The sequence below is a fragment of the Oncorhynchus mykiss genome, chromosome 18, assembly GCF_057628025.1.
Source record: "Oncorhynchus mykiss isolate SJ-2025 chromosome 18, ASM5762802v1, whole genome shotgun sequence".
NCBI lineage: Eukaryota > Metazoa > Chordata > Actinopteri > Salmoniformes > Salmonidae > Oncorhynchus > Oncorhynchus mykiss.
This window is the reverse complement of record NC_143039.1, coordinates 36,030,749-36,054,723: the sequence shown is the minus strand read 5'-3', so window position 1 is coordinate 36,054,723 and position 23,975 is coordinate 36,030,749. Positions and strand designations below refer to the sequence as shown.

The following is a 23,975-nucleotide window of genomic DNA, read 5'->3' as shown; positions in this document are numbered from 1 at the left end:
TGTGTGTTTTTAGTAAACACAGTTAACCAATAGCGATTTAACACATGGGAACACAGACACACACTGTGCATATGTATGTTTCTGATTCGTATGGCTAACTGAGTTTACTAAACTGGCCTCATGGAATGTGTTTTGCTGCCACGATAAGACAAATTACTCCTAACTTCTATGTGTTATTATTATCTGGAATGCACAGATCACATTCGTATGCTGCTCTTGTTGGTATGCCCTCATACACCGTCTCGGGTTGACAGAAAGCGATAGAGCTGTTTTGATCCCTATAAATCACGTAGGGTTTGGCTGGCATTCACACTCACACACACACACACTCACTCACATACACACCTTCTCTTTCTCAATATCTCTCGCTCTCTCTCTCTCTCTCCATCGTTGTTGATTGATGGTATTTGTGGAGCACCACATACTCTTCCTGGCCTAGAGAATGCACAGCCCTCTCCCTACTGTTAGGTAGATAAGTCTGTTTTGTGCGTTTGCGACTGCGTACGCGTGTGAGGATGCGGGAGGCGGTGTGTGTCTGTCAGGCTTATGCTAATGTTAAGTGCATTTCCCACCAGTTCGCTTCCCACAGAGATGAATTGCAGTTGTACGTGCAAAAAGCATGAACATGAGCATTTACTATTGTCACACCATTACATCCATAAAAGGGTCTAACGAGGCTAGATTGTCCCTCTGTCTGTTGATAACCACTTTTTCTTTGTTGACAATAGGAACACTTTCACACATTCTGATACCCACCCACTCAGGTTTTACTTGCCACCCATTTGGAAATAGGCCATTTGACTCTGTGTGTCTGGTTGGTGTACAGTATAACTCTACTACAGAATTATTCTATTGATAATTGTTGTATTTAAATAAAGAAAATGCATGTTTTATTGTCACACAACGGATAGGTGCAGTGAAGTGTTGTTTTACAGGGTCATCCATAGTAGTCTGGAACCCCTGGAACAAATTAAGATGAAGTGCCTTGCTCAAGGGAACATCAACAGATTTGTTTTTACCTTGTTGGCTTAGGTATTCGAACCAGTGACCTTTCAGTTACTGGCCCAGCGCTCAAACCGCTAAGCTACCTTACCACCCTATTGTTTCTATTCCTGTATGATATCAGTGCTGTTGTGCATCTGTGCTTGTATTTCAGCTGTTGGCAGTGTTCGAAGCACAGGAGTTCCAGAGGAGGGCGACAGCGAGTACGGGCCACTCTAGCCCCAGCCCTTATCCCGATCCTGAACCCTACGAACACCAGCCCTCCTACTTTCAGCCAACCAGAGGAGGAGAGATAGAGGTTAATGCCTCCACCCTCAAAGCCAGTACGTACCACAGTAGAGTGTCACTAACCAATTTTAATGTACAGGGCTATGGCATCAACAGTTAAGTAACACCCATGATTTGGTGGTACATGTTGGTGTGGGACAATGCTTGATTTGAGCCAGTACACAACTCAAATGGTGAACTGCTTGAGTACCAGCACCTCTTATGGAATATTCACTTTAAAAATATGTTGAGTACCGGCACCTAAATATAAAGACTAACTGCAGTCAAATTGTGTACTGGCACAGAGTATTTCAGTCCGCTTCAACTATTGGTATAGGATGGTAACACTGTTGGGTAGTAACATAGTAATGACATTTAAAAAATATATTTCTATAGTTTTATACAGGAGCGCAACTTTCACTGGGGATGGGGGGACGCCCCCACACACACACACATTCTGAAATTGCATTTTTGTCCCCTTCCAGTTTTATCATTGGAATGTGATACAAAACGAGGCAACAGTGTGCTTTAGGACCATGCGGATGCCTCCGAGCGGTCGGATAGGTTGTTTGGGCCTGTAATTTTCATCATAGGTACACTTTAACTATGACAGACAAAATGAGGGGAAAAAATCCAGAAAATCACATTGTAAGATTTTTAATGAATTTATTTGCAAATTATGGTGGGGAAAAAAGTATTTGGTCAATAACAAAAGTTTATCTCAATACTTTGTAATATACCCTTTGTTGGCAATGACAGAGGTCAAACGTTTTCTGTAAGTCTTCACAAGGTTTTCACATACTGTTGCTGGTATTTTGACCCATTCCTCCATGCAGATCTCCTCTAGAGCATTGATGTTTTGGGGCTGTTGCTGGGCAACACAGACTTTCAACTCCCTCCAAAGATTTTGTATAAGGTTGAGATCTGGAGACTGGCTAGGCCACTCCAGGACCTTGAAATGCTTCTTACGAAGCCACTTCTTCGTTGCCCGGACAGGGTGTTTGGGAACATTGTCATGCTGAAAGACCCAGCCACGTTTCGTCTTCAATGCCCTTGCTGATGGAAGGAGGTTTTCACTCAATCTCACAATACATGACCCCATTAATTATTTCCTTTACACGGATGTTTCCACCCCCATGCTTCACAGTAGGTATGGTGTTCTTTGGATGCAACTCAGCATTCTTTGTCCTCCAAACACGACGAGTTGAGTTTTTACCAAAAAGTTATATTTTGGGAGAATGTCATATGGTCAGATTAAACCAATCTTCTTCTGGATCATCCAAATCCTCTCTAGCAAACTTCAGACGGGCCTGGACATGTACTGGCTTAAGCAGGGGGACACGTCTGGCACAGCAGGTTTTGAGACCCTGGCGGCGTAGTGTGTTACTGATGGTAGGCTTTGTTACTTTGGTCCCAGCTCTCTGCAGGTCATTCACTAAGTCCCCCTGTGTGGTTCAGGGATTTTTGCTCACCGTTCTTGTGATCATTTTGCTCCCACAGTTGATCTCTTCAAACCAAGCTGATTACCTATTGCAGATTCAGTCTTCCCAGCCTGGTGCAGGTCTAAAATTGTGTTTCTGGTGTCCTTTGACCACTCTTTGGTCTTGGCCATAGTGGAGTTTGGAGTGTGACTGTTTGAGATTGTGGACAGGTGTCTTTTATACTGATAACAAGTTCAAACAGGTGCCATTAATACAGATAACGAGTGGAGGACAGAGGAGCCTCTTAAAGAAGAAGTTATAGGTCTGTGAGAGCCAGAAATCTAGCTTGTTTGTAGGTGACCAAATACTTATTTTCCACCATAATTTGCAAATAAATTCATTAAAAATCCTACAATGTGATTTTATGATTTTTTTTCCCTCATTTTGTCTGTCATAGTTGAAGTGTACATATGATGAAAGTTACAGGCCTCTCTCATCTTTTTAAGTGGGAGAACTTGCAATTGGTGGCTGACTCATCTTTTGTAAAGTTGTTTTGTTGATTCTCTTCCTCCACAGCATGCAAGAATTCGTACTAAATGAAAAGACTAAGTGAGTGTAATATTCTGGCATTTATAGCATACCAAATTTCACATATTAGAAATTTCGAATACTCCAGCGGCCTACTATTTAGGATGCAGCTATGGGTATCCAGACACTTCCCACATCTCATGTTTTGTCAAATGGTGTTTCACTGGCTGTGTGAGAAATGAGTATCCGGCCACAAAGTATGGCTGTTGAGCCAGAAGCTCTCCCTGTATATCCCAGCTTGGGGCCCTCCTAGACAGCTGAGCCCTTTTTAGGAGACTCTCCAGGGTTAAACAAACACTACGTTTCCCAGGTCTCCCCTCTGCGGTGCTCCTCAGGGCTACCCATGCTCCCCAGGTGGGTTTCACTTTAGCTGTTTGCCAAGGCCAGGCTGAACGCAGGCACACGCACGCACGCAGGCAGGCAGTTAAACTCACACGCACTAGATGGGGGAAAACATTGGGGCTCTGTGTGTGGCGTGCGTGCGAGATGGCGTAACAATGTACGTGTGTGGGCACTGTAGTTTGTTAGTATACGTGTGCAGTTTTAGGTGAGTGGTTGCATGACTATGCATACTTGCGTGCATGTTCATTTAACAACCTCACATAATTTAGAACTGCTATGTAAAGAGAAGCTCAGCTTTTAATTCACTGCCTGTGAAAGAGGATTTAAGTGCGGCTCTGGCATTCTTTGGGATAAGTCATGTGCTTTAATGTAAACATCTAGGCCAAGGTGGTGTACCGTTACAGAAAAAACTTAACCTCCAGCTCTCACACTTTTCCCAAATCCCCTTCTTCCTCCTAATTTTCTTCTTCCCTACTTCCCCTTTCTTTCTCTTTCATTTCTCGCCTCATTTTCTTCTTTCCTCACTCCCCCTTTATTTCTCTTACCCTTCTCCTCATATTCTATTTTTTTTTCTCACCTTTATTTCCAGGTAGGCCAGTTAAGAACAAGTTCTCATTTACAACTGTGACCTGGCCAAGATAAAGCAAAGCAGTGCGACAAAATCAAACAGCACAGTTACACATAAACAAACGTACAGTCAATAACACAATAGTAAAAATCTATGTACAGTGTGTGCAAATGTAGAAGAGTAGGGAGGTAGGCAATAAAAGGCCATAGAGGCAAAATAATTACAATTTAGCATTAATACTGGAGTGATTGATGTGCAAGTAGAGACACTGGGGTGCAAAAGAGCAAGAGGGCAAGTAATAATATGGGGATGAGGTAGTTGGGTCGGCTATTTACAGATAGGCTGTGTACAGGTACAGTGATCGGTAAGCTGCTCTGACAGCTGATGCTTAAAGTTAGAGAGGGAGATATAATACTCCAGCTTCAGTAATTTTTGCAATTCGTTCCAGTCATTGGCAGCAGTGAACTGGAAGGAAAGGCGGTCAAAGAAGTGTTGGCTTTGAGAATGACCAGTGAAATATACCCGCTGGAGCTCTTGCTACAGGTGGGTGTTGCTATGGTGACCAGTGAGCTGAGATAAAGCAGGGCTTTACCTAATATAGACTTATAGATGACCTGGAGCCAGTGGGTTTGGCCACGAATATGTAGTGAGGGCCAGCCAACGAGAGCATACAGGTCGCAGTGGTGGGTAGTATATGGGGCTTTAGTAACAAAACGGATGGCACTGTGATAGACTGCATCCAATTTATTGAGTAGGGTATTGGAGGCTATTTTGTAAATGACATTGCCGAAGTCGAGGATCGGTAGGATGGTCAGTTTTACGAGGGTATGTTTGGCAGTATAAGTGAAGGATGCTTTGTTGCGAAATAGGAAGCCAATTCTAGATTTAACTTTGGATTGGAGATGTTTGATGTGAGTCTGGACGGAAAGTTTACAGTCTAACCAGCACCTAGGTGTTTGTAGTTGTCCACATATTCTAAGTCAGAACCGTCCAGAGTGGTGATGCTGGACGGGCGGGCAGGTGCAGGCAGCGATCGGTTGAAGAGCATGCATTTAGTTTTACTTGTATTTAAGAGCAGCTGGAGGCCACGGAAGGAGAGTTGTACGGCATTGAAGCTCATCTGGGGGGTTGTTAAACACAGTGTCCAAAGAAGGGGCAGAAGTATACAGAATGGTGTCGTCTGCATCTATCTGAGAAGTAGTTGGTGAACCAGGCGATGCAGTCATTTGAGAAGCCAAGGCTATTGAGTCTGCTTATAAGAATGCGGTGATCGACAGAGTCGAAAGCCTTTGGTCAGGTCGATGAAGACGGCTGCACAGTACTATTCTTTTATCGATGGCGGTTATATCGTTTAGATATCGTTATAATATTGTTCTTTCCTCACACCCCTTTCTCTCTCCTACTACTGTCCTCCTTTTCTCTCATCCTACTCCCCCTTTCTTTCAGTCTCTCCTCCTCTCCCACCATCCATCAGATGTTCCATGACCCAGAGCAGAGTGCCAACCCCTCTGACCCCACCCCCCATCCTCTTTCTGCCACCCCCTACCACACCATTCACCACCTGCCTGCCTGCCAGTCACTCACTCACCCCCCCCCTCCCCCCCATCTCTCTCACCGCATCCTCCCTAACCCTTGGCTTTTGGATCACAGCTCCTCGTTAACCAACCGCAGTGCTCTGGGATGGGGCTCAGAAACTAACTGGATTAACGCTGTAGCCTGTTAGCGTGCCCAGGGTCCAGCCGAGCATGAACATTTTTTTCCAATGCCTCTCATTTCAACTCTTTTTAAAAAAACTTTTAGGGCCTCTTCCTGCCACCCCTCAATCCCTTACAGAGTTAGGACATGGCCCTGTGGAGCTCTACCACATAGGTTGAGATGACAAAAGAAGCTTATTTAATTAGTCTCAGTCTACTAACAAAAGCATGGGTGGAGAACTCACTTAAACAGGCTCAGCCTAAACCCGATCATCCAGCCACTGCTATGACTGTCTGACAGGGACCACTCTGTATGTGTGCACAGGGGCCTTTTTTGTTTTGATGATCATCAGAATGCCCTCCCAGGAATCCCAGTTCCACAATAAATGTTTGTTTTGTTTGATAATGTCCATTTATGTCCAAATAGCTACTTTTGTTAGCGCGTTTGGTAAACAAATCAACTCACGAAGCGCGTTCACTAGTTGCAGACGAAATGTAAGTTCCGTTACAGTCCGTAGAAACATGTCAAACGATGTATGGAATCAATCTTTAGGATGTTTTAAACATAAAACCTCAATAATATTCCAACCGGAGAATTCCTATGTCTTCAGAAAAGCAAAGTAACGAGAGCTACCTCAAGTGAAATGCGCATGACCAGCGCGTGACTGCTGGCAGACCTCTGACTCATTCCCCTCTCATTCAGCCCCCCTTCATAGTAGAAGTATCAAACAAGTTTCTAAAGACGGTTGACATCCAGTGGAAGCCTTAGGAAGTGCAACATGACCAATATCCCACTGTATCTTCAATAGGGGCTGAGTTGAAAATTGACCAACCTCAGATTTCCCACTTCCTGATTGGATTTTTTTCTCAGGTTTTTGCCTGCCATATTAGTTCTGTTATACTCACAGACATCATTCAAACAGTTTTAGAAACTTCAGAGTGTTTTCTATCCAAATATACTAATAATATGCATATACAGTGGGGCAAAAAAGTATTTAGTCAGCCACCAATTGTGCAAGTTCTCCCACTTAAAAAGATGAGAGAGGCCTGTAATTTTTGAGAAGAAAAATCCAGAAAATCACATTGTAGGATTTTTTTATGAGTTTATTTGCAAATGATGGTGGAAAATAAGTATTTGGTCAATAACAAAAGTTTCTCAATACTTGTTATATACCCTTTGGTGGCAATGACAGATGTTGTTGGGCCCACACTACTACACTGTCTGAGCCAAGGACCACATGGTTTATGGTAAGTTTTGATTACAATACTGGGTCAGATGAATATATTTTATAGGACGTACATGATTTTTTTGTTAATTAGTAAATAGTAGCCAACAGCAAAGTGTGTTTAAATAATTTATGACTTGTTAACAGTTTCTGCTAGTTAGTTTTTGCTACCATGTGGGTTTTAGCTCGCTTGAGCTTGCTAACTGAGGGAGTGTTAATTCACCTGTTTCCATATATTTTCATTTAAAAACATTTATCTTACAAATGAGTTCTTCAATCTAACTGCTTAACTATTTATCTGTACATAGAATTGTATTTTTTTATTTTTTCTAATATTTACAGGAAAATGCCACAGGCACTATCTGATGTGTGGAGACATTTCACTGCAGCTAATGTAGAAGGAAAAACTGTAGATTTTCAAATACTGTGCCAAATCATATGTGAAGAATTCAACAAAGATGTAGAATCATCTGGCCAAGTGAATAAAGATCCCTCAGCGCTCACAACAAGCAACCTCTGACAAAAGTCCCTCTACTTCTATTTGAGGTGAAAATTATGAATCAGCCACCTTATCTATAGCAACAGCTCATGATCCTCCTGGAATCAGATTTTTATTTGAATCAATGGATGAATGTAGTCAGAGAAATGCTGATGAATGTCTTGCTCAAGTTGTGTATGCAACTGGTTCACCTCTGATGCTCACAGGCAATGTGTATTGGAAGAGATTTCTGAATGTTTATCACCTAGCATACACCCCTCCAACCAGACATGCTTTATCTACTCATTCGTTGGATCCAGAGTTCAACAGAGTTCAAGTGAAGGTCAAGCAAATCAAGCAGACTGTATTGCAATCATCTCTGATGGGTGGTCAAATGTTTGTTGCGCAAGGAATAATTAACTACATCTCCACCCCTCAACCAGTATTCTACAACAGCACACACACAAGGAACATCAGACACACCGGTCTCTACATTGCAGATGACCTTGGACCACAGAAGGTATTTGCACTGGTGACAGAAAATGCTGCGAACATGAAGGCTGCTTGGTCTAAAGTGGAGGATTCCTACCCTCACATCATATGCACGGAATCTGCTCGTCAAGGACATCATGACACTGAAAACAATGGGATACACTCTACACAAGAGCCAAGGAAATGGTTAGGTATGTGAAGGGTCATCAAGTTATAGCAGCAATCTACCTCACCAAGCAAAGTGAGAAGAATAAGAGCACCACATTGAAGCTGCCCAGCAACACCTGTTGGGTGGCGTTTTCGTCATATTTGACAGTCTCCTGGAGGGGAAGGAGTCTCTCCAAGAAATGGCCATATCACAGTCTCCCGATATGGACAGCCCCATCAAGAGGATCCTCCTGGATGATGTATTTTGGGAGAGAGTGGTAAGCAGCCTGAAACCTATAGTGGTAGCCATTGCACAGATTGAGGGAGGCAATGCTATCCTGTCTGATGTTCAGACTCTGCTTGTAGATGTAAGAGAAGAAATCCGTATTGTCCTGCCCACTTCACTGTTGCGCCAAGCAGAGGAAACTGCAGTTCTGAAATACAAAACAAAAGCGTGAAGACTTCTACCTGAAGCCCATACACACCTCAGAGTATGTTGGACCCCAAGTGGGCTGGCAAGAGCATCCGTCTGCTGCAGAGATCAACAAGGCCTATGGTGTCCTCACTACCTGGATGAGGGCAAGGTTCTTGGAAGTCTGGTGAAGTACACTTCCAAGCAAGGGCTTTGGGATGGAGATGCAATATGGCTGTCGTGCCAACATATCTCATCTCAGCTTGTTACCTGTATAAAAGACACCTGGGAGCCAGAAATCTTTCTGATTGAGAGAGGGTCAAATACTTATTTCCCTCATTTAAAATGCGAATACATTTATAACATTTTTGACATGTGTTTTTCTGGATTTTTTGTTGTTGTTATTCTGTCTCTCACTGTTCAAATAAACCTACCATTAAAATTATAGACTGATCATTTCTTTGTCAGTGGGCAAACGTACAAACTCAGCAGGGGATCAAATACTTTTTTCCCTCACTGTATATCCAATGCAAAAAACATCTATATTTTAAATGGTATTAATATTAATTTGCATATATTTCCGTTAATTCTCACAAAGTTTCCACCTCTGAATATTCCCCGAAATGCGCAACCCTAGTTTTGAACCATGATAGTGATGTGGACACCAAGGAACCTGAAACTCTCAAACTTCAGTCCCGTCGATGTTTATGCTGGCCTGTTCGGCCCTCCTTGTCCTATTGTCTACAATCAGATCCTGTCTTGCTCATATTGAGAAAGAGGTTGTTGTCCTGGCACCACACTGCGAAGTCTCTGACCACCTCCCCATAGGCTGTCTCATTGTTGTCGGTGATCAGACTCTCATCATTGTCGTCAGCAAACCTAATGATGGTGTTGGAGTTGTGCTTGGCCGTATAGTCATGGGTGAACAGGGAGTACAGGAGGGAATTAAGCACCCACCCCTGAGGTGCCCCAGTGTTGAGAATCAGCGTGGCAGATGTGTTGTCTACCCTTACCACCTGGGGGCGGACTGTCAGGAAGTCAAGGATCCAGTTGCAGAGGGAGGTGTTTAGTCCCAGGGTCCTTAGCTTAGTGATGAACCTTGTGGGCACTCTGAATGCTGAGCTGTAGTCAATGAACAGTGTTCTCACATAGGTGTTCCTTTTGTTCAGGTGGGAAAGGGAATTGTGAATTTCGATTGCGTCATCTGTGGACCTGTTGGGGCGGTATGCAAATTGTAGTGGGTCTAGGGTTTCTGGCTTGATGGTGTTGATGTCAGCCATGCCAGCCTTTCAAAGCACTTCTTGGCCATTACAGGGAGAGGTTGAAAATGCCAGTGATGACACTTGCCAGTTGGTCCGCACATGCTTTGAGTACACGTCCTGGTAATCCGTCTGGACCCACGTCTTTGTGAATGTTGACCTGTTTAAAGGTCATGCTCACATCGGCTACGGAGAGCGATATCACGCAGTCACCCGGAACAGCTGGTGCTCTCAAGCATGCTTCAGTGTTGCTTGCCTCGAAGTGAGCATTAAAGGCATTTAGCTCGCCTGGTAGGCTCGCGTCACTGGGCAGCTCACGGCTGGGATTCTTTTTGTAGTCCGTAATAGTTTTCAAGCGCTTCTACATCCGACGAGTGTCAGAGCTGGTGTAGTAGGATTCAATCTTAGTCCTGTATTGATGCTTTGCCTGTTTGATGGTCCGTCTGAGGGCATAGCTGGATTTCTTTATAATCATCTGGATTAGTGTCTCGGTCCTTGAAAGCTGCAGCTCTACCCTTTAGCTCGGTGTGGATGTTGCCTGTAGTCCATGGCTTCTTGTTGGGAAATGTACGTGCGGTCACTATGGAGACAACGCCGTCGATGCACTTATGGATGAAGCCGGTGACTGAGGTGGTATACTCCTCAATGTCATTGGATGAATCCCAGAACATATTCCAGGCTGTGCTAGGAAAACAGACCTGTAGCATAGCGTTCGTGTCATCTGACCACTTCCATATTGAGTGAGTCACTGGTACTTACTGCTTTTAATTTTAGCTTGTAAGCAGGAATCAGGAGGATAGAATTATGGTCCGATTTGCCAAATGGAGTTTATGTATGTGTCTCTGTGTGTGGAGTAAAGGTGGTCTTGAGTTTGTTTTTTTCCCAGTGGTTGCACATTCTGGTATAAATGAAGTAAAACCGATTTAAGTTTGCCTGCATTAAAGTCCCCGGGCTGCTTCTGGGTGAGCATTTTCTTGTTTGCTTATGGCCTTATACAGCTCGTTGAGTGCGGCCTTAGTGCCAGCATCGGTTTGTGGTTGTAAATAGACGTCTACGAATAATATAAATGAGAACTCTGTTGGTAGATAGTGTGGTCTACAGCTTATCATGAGGTATTCTTCCTCATGCGAGCAATACCTCAAGACTTTAATATTAGACTAGCAGTTATTGACAAATAGACACACACGCCCCTCGTCTTACCAGATGTAGCTGCTCTGTCCTGCTGATACATGGAGAAGACGGCCAGCCCTAATTATCCATGTCGTCATTCAGCCAAATCTTGGTGAAACATAAAATATTAGTTTTTAATGTCCCGTTGGTAGAATAGTCTTGATCGTCCAGTTTGTTTTCCAATGATTGCACGTTGGCCAATAATACTGAGCGTATTGGGGGTTTAACCTAATCATCTGCGAATTCTTACAATTTACCCCGCCCTCTTCCCCCTTATGACAAATTTGGGCCTTGTCTTGACAAAGCAGTATGTCCTTCACACAAACTCGTAAAAAAAAAAATCTTAGTCCAGTTCGAGGTGAGTAATCGCTGTTCTGATGTCCAGAAACTATTTTCGGGACATCAGAGACATTAGTAGCAGCAACATCTTGTACAAAATGAGTTACAAACAATGCAAAAAGACTAATAAAATAGCACAGTTTGTTTGGAGCCCATAAAACGGCAGCCCTCCCCTCCGGCGTCACTCTCCCTCAAAACTTGATACATCTGTGGCATTGTTTTGTGTGACAAAATTATTAATTTTAGAGTGGATTTTTATTGTCCTCAGCACAAGGTGCCCCTGTGTAATGATTATGCTGTTTATTCAGCTTCTTGATATGCCACACCTGTCAGGTGAATGGATTATCTTGGCAATGGAGAAATGCTCACTAACAGGGATGTAAACAAATTTGTTCCCAAAATTTGAGCGAAGTACTTTTTTTGTGCCTAGGAGACATTTTTGAGATATTTTATTTTAGCTCATGAAACATGGAATCAACACTTTACTACATGTTGCGTTTATGTTTTTGTTCAGCGTACATGGTCTTGTTTTATGATCGGTCATGATGTCCTACTTATGTGCCGTAACTAGGGCACCGTTTTTTTTTTCTGTTCATAGGTTTTTCCTGTGGTGAGTGCATTTTCACTTCAGTTTCTCCTCAATTCATGCACCTTGATTGGAAAGCGAGATAACGGCAGACAACAGTAGTTCCTTCGCTAGCCGCTGTGGTGAGGAAATACTCCTGGCCCCAGGGTGTTGTTTAGTGGTACAATTTGACAGCTGTGTGTGGATGTGCTATAGCAGTGTAGAGGACAGGATTGGAACTTGGTTGTTTTAACATTGTGATTGAGCCCCAGCAGAGTCCCAGTTGGATGATTAGACCTGCATCGATCCCTGTACTGCACTGAGCGCACACACACACACTCTCCTGTCGGCGAGAGGGGATGACAGTCCTTATCACTGCGTCCCACAAGCACCCTGGGCAGGAGGGTTCTATTGATCTGACTAGACAAGATCACTCTGGGCGCGCACAGACACGCTCCCACAGAGACGTGTACACTCACACCCAGGACTGCATGCCAAATGGGAATGGTTATTTCATCTGTGGCTTTGCCTTAGTTTAGATTAGCTCAATAACCGTTTTGAAGAGTTTTTTTTCTTTGAATATTCAAAATTCCATTACAGATTACAAACAGAATTAGCAGTCCATTAGGATACATACTCCTCAATGGATTGTCATTAAACTCAACATTGAGACAGAGAAGACTAAACAATCTACTACCCTTCTCTTCTGGGCCTTCTGATCTCCCATGAACCTATGCTTTAGGGTCAGAGGTCAGAGATGTTTATCTGTGGGGTTGGACCTCTGGCTTTCTCAACCAATGGGTTTTTGAGAAGGAGGCGAGGCGAGAGGACGTGAAGAATATGCAATTGAGATTCTCCCTCGCTCTCCCGAAATACCTCAGGTTTAGGAAGCACATTTTCAATCCCACTTAAGCAAAAAACTTAATCTCCCATTGAAAATTCTACTTAAAAGTGGGAGTTAGGATTTGCCCCTTAAAGTGGGAGCATTGAAGAGAGAGACATTTAACTGATCTGTAGTTAACCTCTACCTTGGTCATCAGAGTTTTTCCTGGTCAAGTCAGGTGAGGATAAACTCTGGGCCCTAAATTATGTGTAATCAGCCTCTTCATATAACAAAATCATAGGTACCTTTCCCTGGGAGGACTCTGAAGTGCTTTTTGTCCATGACTGAGTAGTCTGAGCTGGTATTTGGTAGGGCTGGGAATTGCCAGGGACCTCTCGATACGATATTATCATGATACTTAGGCGCCGATACGAAACTGTGCCTTCAGAAAGTATTCATACCCCTTGACTTATTTCACATTTTGTTATGTTATTTCCTGAATTCAAAATGGATTAAAATGTTGTTGTTTTTTTACACACCCATCTACACATTATACCCCATAATGACAAAGTGAAAATGTGTTTTTTGCCAATTTATTGAAAATGAAATACAGAAATAACTGTTACACAAGTATTCACACCCCTGAATCAATACTTTGTAGAATAACCTTTGGTGGTGATTACAGCTGTAAGTCTTTTTGGATAAGTCTCTTTGCACACCTGGATTGTACAATATTTACCCATTATTTTTTTCAAAATTCATCAAACTCTGTCAAGTTGATTGTTGATCATTTCTAGACAGTCATTTTCAAGTTGTGCCATAGATTTTTCAAGTAGATTTTAGTCAAAATTGTAACTAGGCAACTAGGAACATTCAATGTTGTCTTGGTAAGCAACTCCAGTTTTGGCCTTGTGCTTTAGGTTAATGTCTTGCTGAAATGTGAATTAATCTCGCAGTGTCTGTTGGAAAGCAGACTGAACCAGGTTTTCACCTGTGCTTATAGAGTCCGTTTCTTTTTATCCCCCACAAAAATCCCTAGTCCTTGCCGATGACAACATACCCATAACATGATGCAACCACCACATGCTTAAAATATGAAGAGTGGTACTCAGTAATGTGTTGTGTTGGATTTGCCACAAACATAACTCTTTTTTGCAGTATTACTTAAGTGCCTTGTTGCAAACAGGATGCATGGTTTGGAATATTTTAATTCTGTGCATGCTTTCTTTTCACTCTGTCATTTAGGTTAATGTAATGGAGTGACTTCAACGTTGTTGATCCATCCTCCGTTTTCTCATTTCACAACCATTAAAATCACCATTGGCCTCATTGGAGCGGTCTTTATATGTACCACAGAAGAACCAAGAAATGAAGAGCGACACCATGGCTGTCTTTTTGGGCTTTTATGTAGATCTGATAATCATGGTTAGGAATGAAAAGTCAGGTTAGGAATGATTATCAGTCTTCAATGCACCGTCTGACAAGTTGTTCTCTCTCTCTCTGTTTTCACGGACCCACACAATCACATTTATAGATAAAGCAATACTGTATAGAATACAGTAATAAACAAACTTCAATACACAGACTGTATAATAGCAATTCATAGACGATATAACCATACCTGCAATGGTATTATGAAAACGTCAGGACTGGAATGCATCATTCTTCAATGCACCATCTGTCAAGTTGTTCTTTGGAGGAGCATGGAGGAAAGTAAAACGCATTCTGTCTCACATCTCCATTTATTTATTGTGTGCTGGATTTCACATTATGGACTTCTAGTAATCAGTAATCAGTAGTAATCAGCGACACCCATTTCTCTCTGTGTTTTCACGGACTGAGGAGAACGGGAGCTACGGGTAGTACCAGGGTGTTAGTAGGTGACGTAAGCGCGTAGATGAAATAAAGTAGATTTAATCAAATGAAAACCTAAGATGTTAATATCATCCAGCTACTGTAGCTACCTCCTTAACATCAAAAGGCAGTACTAGTAGCGCAACAAATGAAAATATAAATCAAAAGTATGGTTCCTGGCGATCGTAGCGATCTGTTTCCTCCTTCTGTCTGAACTTGGAACATTCCTGTTCGCGAGCTTGCGCCTCTGAACCTTAACCTGGATGTTCTGTTTTGTGAACTATTCTAATAATTTGAAGTGTGATGGGAATAACCATTTTAACTCTCCTACACTATGGTGAAACCCACTTTTAACCACTATTATTGAACATGTAATGAGGTCATGCAACGTATTATGCAATTTCTTTGGCACATTTTTTTTAGGCTTGCCAAAATAACAGAGGGGTTGACATACCTATTGGGGGGTTGACATACCTATTGGGGGGTTGAATACCTATTGACATTTCAGCTTAACATTTTTTATTAATTTCTAAAATGTACTACAAACTAAATTCCACTTTGACATTATGGGGTATTGTGTGTAGATCAGTGACACAAATCTAAATTTGAAACCATTTTAAATGCAAGCTGTAACACAACAAAATGTGAGAAAGGAAAAGGCTTGTGAATACTTTCTGAAGGCACTGTATGTATTGCAATTCGATATTGCAATTTGATGTTCCAAACATCTTGCTGCAGAGACAGCATGAGACAATTTGTTTTGATCAGTAATGGAAATAAAATTGATACTCGTAGTCAATACTCGTAGTCAAATATCGGTTATAATACAACTCTACGTGTATTTATTAGGAGCTCTTGAGTGGCACAGCGGTCTAAAGCACTACATCTCAGTGCTAGAGGCATCACTACAGCCGGCTGTATCACAACCGGCTGTGATTGGGAGTCCCATAGGGCGGTACACAAGTGGCCCAACTTCGTTAGGGTTTGGCCCGGGTAGGCCGCCATTGTAAATAAGAATTTGTTCTTAACCTTTATTGAATTAGGCAAGTCAGTTAAATAAAATAATAACAAATATATATCGAGCTGTGTGTGTGTGTGTGTGTGTGAACGTAAAGTGTTAATGCATATGTGTTTTAGTTTGTGTTTAAGTCATATTGAGATGTCATGCAGGTAGGTCCACCAGTAAGAGAGACTGACAATATTGGTTGTAAAGCTGTCCATTAAGGTTTTACTAGGGTACTGCTTCTATATACAGAACCCTTTTTTAAATATCGACCCTATGTGTACAAATGGAAAAGTCAGTGGGGAATAATCTGGGTTTGGGGTGTACCTAGAGTTATTGCCTCGTCTCTGCCTCGAGATGTCATGAGCAACATTTTAGATGTTCGGAAGTATTTTTTTTAAAGAACAGTTTAGTTCATTTAAGTCAGAGAACCTAGAGTAATTGAGAGAGAGAAAGGCACACACACACACACACGGAGAGTAACAGACAATTGCTGTGATAGACAGATAGGACATGGATCCAAGTGACATAGAGAGGATTAAACACAGAGCTTTACCTCACAGACAGACAATACATCATTGCCTAACAGAAGCAGTGTTCGGTTAAACATTGGGGACACTATTCTAATGTGTCTGTTTCTTTGTAAATCGTTGGAAAAATGGGCTTCCAGATGGTAGGTCTTTTTATAGGAGCATAGCACTGTAAGGGTTTTGAAATTGGTTGTTAAGGTGGAGGCATTTCTGGATTCCTTAAGGTGTGTGTGTGTGTGTGTGTGTGTGTGTGCCTGCCTCTGAAAGTGTGTGTGTATTTACTCTAGTAGAGAGCACCTCCTGGTAGGTCTGGTCTGAGGTTGTTTGTATGGTGTAGGGTGACTTGGTTGATGTGGTCAGCAGCCTGGGTGGGTCAACACTAGAGCAAGGAGTGCTTGTCCTTGTCAGGTCATGTGGTCAATAAAAATGATTGGCCCCTACTCCTGTCTCTGCAGAGGATCTATCCTTTAGGCCTTTCATACAGCCGCTACCATAGGGACGGAGATTCCACCATAGTCCTAACATCAAAGCAAGGTCAAAGGAGCAAAGTGGGACTGGCCGATACAGTGCAGTAACACTTCTTCTCCTTTGAACTTTTTCATATACTTGATACTCATCCGTCTTTTATTTTGGCCCAATTGGACCAGAAAGACCTAGCCTCTTCCCCTTTAAAGTGAGATTGATGACGGGATTATAAAGATCAGAGGGATCACTTTGGCTTCTCTCCCTCACTCCTCCCTCTCCTTCGCCTTTTTCTATCTCGCTCCTCTGTGGCTTCCAGGTCTAACCAACTCTCTTTAGGTTACAGTCGTATAAAAAGCTCAGTTGCCCCTACAGCTCTTTAGATGTGGTTTCACATGATGTCCCAAACTGCACCTTATTTTCTATGTAGGGCACTACTTATGACCAGGGCCTCCCTATTCTCTATATAGTAGTGTACTATATAGGGAATAGAGTGCCATTTGCGAGTTAGCCCAGGCCTATTTGAGGTCTGGCCCTGATGCCGCTTTTAAAAGCAGAGTAAAAATATTTTCCTCCCCCGTAGTTCGGTGTACCTCTCTGGTACCCCAAGCCGTTTCATGTGGTGTAATTGGCTTGATTGCATAAGGGGGAGTGGGTTAGGTTGCAAGGCATGGGTGTGTTTGGGGGGTGTGGGGGGGCAGCAGCTGCTGATCAGATTGACTTCCCATTTAAGGAGGGGTGGGGGGGCGCAAAGTATGTGTTTGTGTCCCGGCTCACTCGCTCTTTCTCTCCCTCCCTCTGTCCCTCCGATGCTTATTTCATCCTCCTGTCAAAAAGGCACTGAAATCATATCTTGACAATTCAAAATCTTGGGCAGATTTACAGTGGATTTGTGTTGTTGGAAAACAGTGCCTAACTTAATACCAAGCGTAGATCGGTTTACACAAACACAACCAGTGTACTACTGCATGAGGCTCACATTTGCATTGATGGACAACATTGACCTCTCCCTCTCTCTTTCTGTGTGTGTTGGTATTTCCCAGACATCCCTCTACTGGTGAGGAGCAGCAGTGACTCTGCCCTGGCCCCACCACTGGAAATTGTGACACCTCCCCCTGATGACCTCAATGCCAGACCAGCTGAAATGGTGAGAAAGACTGTCTTAAAGTACAAACTGTGCTCAGCTGAGTAAAATACTGCAAGCCTAGAAAATGTCATACAAAGACAAAAAAAAGTCCATGAGTCTTTTTTTCCCCCCAGAGATGTGGTTGGAGTCCTCAAATACAAATCTGTACCTCAAATCAGTTTTAAATGTATTATTCCACGCTAATCAGGGACTGATTTAGACCTGGGAGACCAGGTGGGGGCTATTTTAATGATCAAGAACAATAGAAACCAGCAGTCCTTTGGACCTCCAGCAGGGCCTAAATTTACATTTACAAATTAATTTCTGCCGTATTTCTGCCGTTTTGTTTGATATCGAGTAATGCACAAAGAAATCGGACTCCTACCGTTATAGCTATCCCACCTCATGCAGCAATACTATCTGTCTGGGGTCTGTGAGCACCGACAGTGAAGTACTGAAAAAGTAGTTTATTAGAAACAATGCGCACAGGCATAAAAGTTGGTCTAATTTACTCAAGTCTACTAAAGTGAGACATTGTCCTCACATTTCTTTTCAATTTACATTGTTTTGTTCAAAAGGTTGCCTTTCAATGTTTGATGTTGCTTCCACTGCTAGCAAAAAGAGACATTGTCAGCCTCTACTAGTGAGATTCTCGCAGGAACAAGTGATGACTTGAGTGGCCCTCTTACCAAAAAGTAACCTTAAAGGGGCAACATTTTTGCCTCTGTGATATTTTGGTTAAAAGAATATTAAATGAAATTGAGCAGTATAACACATTGTTACTAGTAATACATTTCTTGTTTTAAAACGTTACTAAGCTTGCTCATGTGTTTTTTGGTGCAATTATACTGAAAAAACAAACATTTTGTCTGGTAAAAAAATCTGAGTGGCTGGTAGATTTATTTATTTACCTGCCACAGTGGCTGGTATACAGAAAAGTTAGTATTTGGCCCTGACCTCCAGGGTAGGATTTGAATACCCCTGGTCTAGAGGTTACTTTATTTCTTCTCTCTTTTTGAGACTTGACTATGTTTTCACCATCTGACAACTTACGTCCTGTAACCCAGACAAGTCACTGTTGCCCTGTCACTGCGTTGGAGGACATGCAGTTGTACTCCTATACCCCTATACCTCCATCCTTGCCTCACACACCTGTACACTCTTCAGAAAGCAGGCTCCTACAGTCACTCCTTGTAAGAGGCTCCACACAGAGCCGAGCGCGTATATACACACACAATGTTCCCTCAGCCTCCCAAACAGTCCGTGACCGGGTCATGGAAATATGATCTGTCTCGCTTGACACTCTTTATGTCTCTCCATTGTCTTTACCCCTGTCTCCCTCTCTTTCCGTTTGGGAACGCTCTGCATCACCTATTGTATTCCGATTCCCTCCTCCTAGTCTGCAGGCTATTGCCACCTGTAACTCCTCCATGTCTCTCCTTCTCTAGCACCCCTTCTCCCTCCTCCTTGCGCCCTCTAGCTCATTCTGCCCCCCCCTCCCCAAACCTCCTTTCCTCCGAGCAGCCCTGTGGTCTCAGTAATTTCCACTCTGAGGTTGTTTTTAATCCTCAGGGCTAGCAGCACCTGCGGCCCTATGTGAGACCTCTCCACCAAGCCCCCCCCCCCCCCCCCCCCTCCCAACCACAGTTATTTTTGTCCAGGGTCTCACAGCACATAAAATATGCAGGGATGCAAACTAGTCACCTTTTGGCAAAATGTGCCATTTTGAACCCAAAATAGGTGACCTACGTGAATCGTGTAGATCCGATGAGAAAAAGTTTGTGTGGGGGTGGGAGTATGGGGTGGGGGCTTTGGATCATTACTGGCTGTAAGTGAACGAGTGATGCATGTTTGGAGCAATACTGTCTGTGTCCAAGGCTCAGCCAATCGTTCACATAACAACAGAATGCCGCACGCGACAGTAGAGAGAAGAGACAACCAATTTGCTGGTTACAGAATCAGCGCACGCTCTGGCAAGACAGCAGATCGTGCAATGCAGTTACAGCAGCGCGTCCCCTGAACGATAACGGAGAGGTAGGTGAGAAGCCTTACAGGTTGACTGCATGCGATGCGAGCATTGCAAAAATAAATTTTGAAATCTATATTTTTCAATTATTGCACCCACACGGCTCGCCTCTGGCAACGCAGACGCTCGTTGGCGTGCGCGAGCAGTGTGGGTGCAATAATTGAATAATATAGATTTCTAAATGTATTTTGCAACGCTTGCACGTGTCGTGAGCGGTGTAGTCAGCCTGTTACTGGACCTTGGCAATCTGTGTGAAATGTTAGCAGTTGGTTCGTTAACTGAATCCTACAGACCAAGAACCATATGTGACAATTTTTCCATTTTAAGATAATCAGTTATTATTAATTGTGTGTACAATTGTTATTATTAATCGTGTGTACACCACATTAGGTGTGTTATGGTTGACAAGTAATTCACCATACCCATATCTTCCAACAATTGATACTTTTTTTTTATTGCCGTTTTCATTTCTAGAATGTGGAAGAACAGTACATCTCCAGTGATGATTTCAGTTTGTGGAAGAACAGTACATCTCCAGTGATGATTTCAGTTTGTGGAAGAACAGTACATCTCCAGTGATGATTTCAGTTTGTGGAAGAACAGTACATCTCCAGTGATGATTTCAGTTTGTGGAAGAACAGTACATCTCCAGTGATGATTTCAGTTTGTGGAAGAACAGTACATCTCCAGTGATGATTTCAGTTTGTGGAAGAACAGTACATCTCCAGTGATGATTTCAGTTTGTGGAAGAACAGTATATCTCCAGTGATGATTTCAGTTTGTGGAAGAACAGTATATGTGACATTTTGCATGACTCTTGTAAGATGTCCTTTTTTAACACCTGATATGATGTTTTAAGTACTTTCAAGTACAGATGCCCTTCATGTAAATAACTTATATGCAATATGTTATTAATTCATTTGCATGGAGGTTCAGTTAAAGGTGGTCTATCAACTTTAGCACTGACTTTTCTTAAAAGTTGAGTCATGAAATCTTAGTCTCGTTTCAAATGAAGCCCTCAATGTGAACATACCATAGAATAACTACAAAAATAGAATACAATTCAATTAATTAAATCAAAACAAGCACTACTTGTAAATATCAAATATGGATCAATGTGATGTGCCAATATGCATGTCCATTATGCAGGTCCCTAAGGTCAATATTACAAAACGTTCAGAAAACCATTCTCTTTGCGTTTAACACTATGATCAGCAATTACATTTTGAATTGCGTTAAACCCATGCTAAAGGCAAGACATGTCCTTCTGTACTGAGGTGACAGCAGTAAATAACTATTAACTGCTTAGAGTTAATGCTAAATGTGGTGACAGAGAGATGTACTGTATTTTGTAATTAATTAAAAAAAAAATCAAGTTCAAATGAATACTCGCATACTGTATGTGATGACTTATTTGTTTTTAATAAATTCAGATTAAAAAAGGTTCAAATGATCACAAACAAAATAATTCTCAACAGAACACATTGTACAATGCATTTTCTACACTAGGAACAACATCTTAAAATTAAATTCATTCAATATATTGTGCTGGTTCAAATCATACCTAAATTGATTCACATAGAAAACACCTACGATACATTTAATTTCCTACAATAGGGGTGACATGTCTTCTGAAATGTATTCAGATTCAACATACTATACAGGTTCAGGGATCGTAAACTCACAGAAAAAACGGTTAATTATGTAGCTTGGTTTAACAACAAATGATTCACTCTGCAGTGATTCATAAAAAGAGCGTGCAGCAGCTGGCAAGTAGTTGAGCAGGTCATCAGATCTTGGTACTTGTATTTTTTTTGATGGGCAGAGGACTTTCATATGCTCTAGGGTAGTGGCTTGCAAAATAGGGAGGTTGAGGTGTAGCTCCTTGTTTTGGTTTGGAGATCAGCCACGACTTCCATCCCTCAAATAGACTGGCTCTGTTTGGCGTACAGATTCCAAGGATCCTCAACTGAAATTAGAACAGAAACATTTTAAGTTCCTGACATCAATAAACAACTTTCACAGTCAAGCATTAGGATATTTTATTGTTAGAACAACATGTTGCATGTTGATGGGATGTTAGTAAACAACTATTCTCTGTGCAATACCTGTGACTTTTAACCACCTCACTGACGTGATCTGTAGTCCAGCTGGTCGCTTGAGGACAGAATCTGGGAGGTGCCGGAAGTCTTCACATTGCATCCTCATCACCTTGAATGGTTTTGCTGGTTGTGCTTCAAGTATCATCTTTGAAACATCATCAGGTGTATAAAGGACTGACACCTTGCGCCTCTTCTCGATGGTGGCAAAAGATCGATCACAAGGAAGAAAATAATGACCAGAGACCATGAACTTCTGCTCAACTTGGGTAAAGTAACCCATAGAGACGAGCATCGACATCAGATTGAGCATCCGCCAGTTGTTATTCTGCCCACAGCATCTGTCACTGAAGATGATCAACTTGCGCACCATTTCAATATGCAGCTTGCCACCTCAATGGACCCTCGGTGTGCACTCCCTACAGGATACAGTGTAACGTTACATATAACTAGCTAGCTACTGTAGCCATGTCGAATCATCCGGTGGATGGAGATAAAGTAGCTGGCTATGTTTCTTCTATCATCTAGCAATAACATTTGTAACGATAATGTATAAATTAGTAGCCAACGAACTTTAGCTAATATGTTTTCTCTATAGTTACGAATTAGACAACCCAGAACATACATGTTAGTTACTGTACTCTATAGATAGCTAGCTTGATTGTTTGATATACGGTTCTTCCACATACCTCTTGGACAGCTTTTCCCAGTTTTTTTCTTGACCCTTGTGATTTGTATAGGGTTTTCCCGCATCCAAAGGTCTTCCTTTGCCTGTCTTTCCATTCTTTTAGTTTTGTTTTACGTTTCTTTCCCACATTTCTGCGATTTTCATCAGCATCAGAAAAGTTGTGTGCTTGTCCGTCCATTCTGAGTGGTGCACATAATCAAAAACTGAAAAATTGGGCGTGCAAAATTATTCAGCCCCCTTAAGTTAATACTTTGTAGCGCCACCTTTTGCTGCGATTACAGCTGTAAGTCGCTTGGGGTATGTCTCTATCAGTTTTGCACATCGAGAGACTGACATTTTTTCCCATTCCTCCTTGCAAAACAGCTTGAGCTCAGTGAGGTTGGATGGAGAGCATTTGTGAACAGCAGTTTTCAGTTCTTTCCACAGATTCTTGATTGGATTCAGGTCTGGACTTTGACTTGGCCATTCTAACACCTGGATATGTTTATTTTTGAACCATTCCATTGTAGATTTTGCTTTGTTTTGGATCATTGTCTTGTTGGAAGACAAATCTCCGTCCCAGTCTCAGGTCTTTTGCAGACTCCATCAGGTTTTCTTCCAGAATGGTCCTGTATTTGGCTCCATCCATCTTCCCATCAATTTTAACCATCTTCCCTGTCCCTGCTGAAGAAAAGCAGGCCCAAACCATGATGCTGCCACCACCATGTTTGACAGTGGGGATGGTGTGTTCAGCTGTGTTGCTTTTACGCCAAACATAACGTTTTGCATTGTTGCCAAAAAGTTCAATTTTGGTTTCATCTGACCAGAGCACCTTCTTCCACATGTTTGGTGTGTCTCCCAGGTGGCTTGTGGCAAACTTTAAACGACACTTTTTATGGATATCTTTAAGAAATGGCTTTCTTCTTGCCACTCTTCCATAAAGGCCAGATTTGTGCAATATACGACTGATTGTTGTCCTATGGACAGAGTCTCCCACCTCAGCTGTAGATCTCTGCAGTTCATCCAGAGTGATCATGGGCCTCTTGGCTGCATCTCTGATCAGTCTTCTCCTTGTATGAGCTGAAAGTTTAGAGGGACGGCCAGGTCTTGGTAGATTTGCAGTGGTCTGATACTCCTTCCATTTCAATATTATCGCTTGCACAGTGCTCCTTGGGATGTTTAAAGCTTGGGAAATCTTTTTGTATCCAAATCCGGCTTTAAACTTCTTCACAACAGTATCTCGGACCTGCCTGGTGTGTTCCTTGTTCTTCATGATGCTCTCTGCGCTTTTAACGGACCTCTGAGACTATCACAGTGCAGGTGCATTTATACGGAGACATGATTACACACAGGTGGATTGTATTTATCATCATTAGTCATTTAGGTCAACATTGGATCATTCAGAGATCCTCACT

At 42.3% G+C, this 23,975-nt stretch overlaps 1 pseudogene across 1 annotated transcript in view; it reads left to right on the top strand.

Moving 5' to 3' along the window:
* LOC110495963 (partitioning defective 3 homolog B-like) overlaps positions 1–23,975 on the top strand; it is a 194,584-nt pseudogene that overhangs the window by 73,533 nt on the left and 97,076 nt on the right. The window contains exons 5-6 of the transcript XR_016488178.1: positions 1,157–1,325; positions 17,686–17,789. The product of XR_016488178.1 is annotated as a partitioning defective 3 homolog B-like (transcript). The remainder of the gene's footprint in view (positions 1–1,156; positions 1,326–17,685; positions 17,790–23,975) is intronic.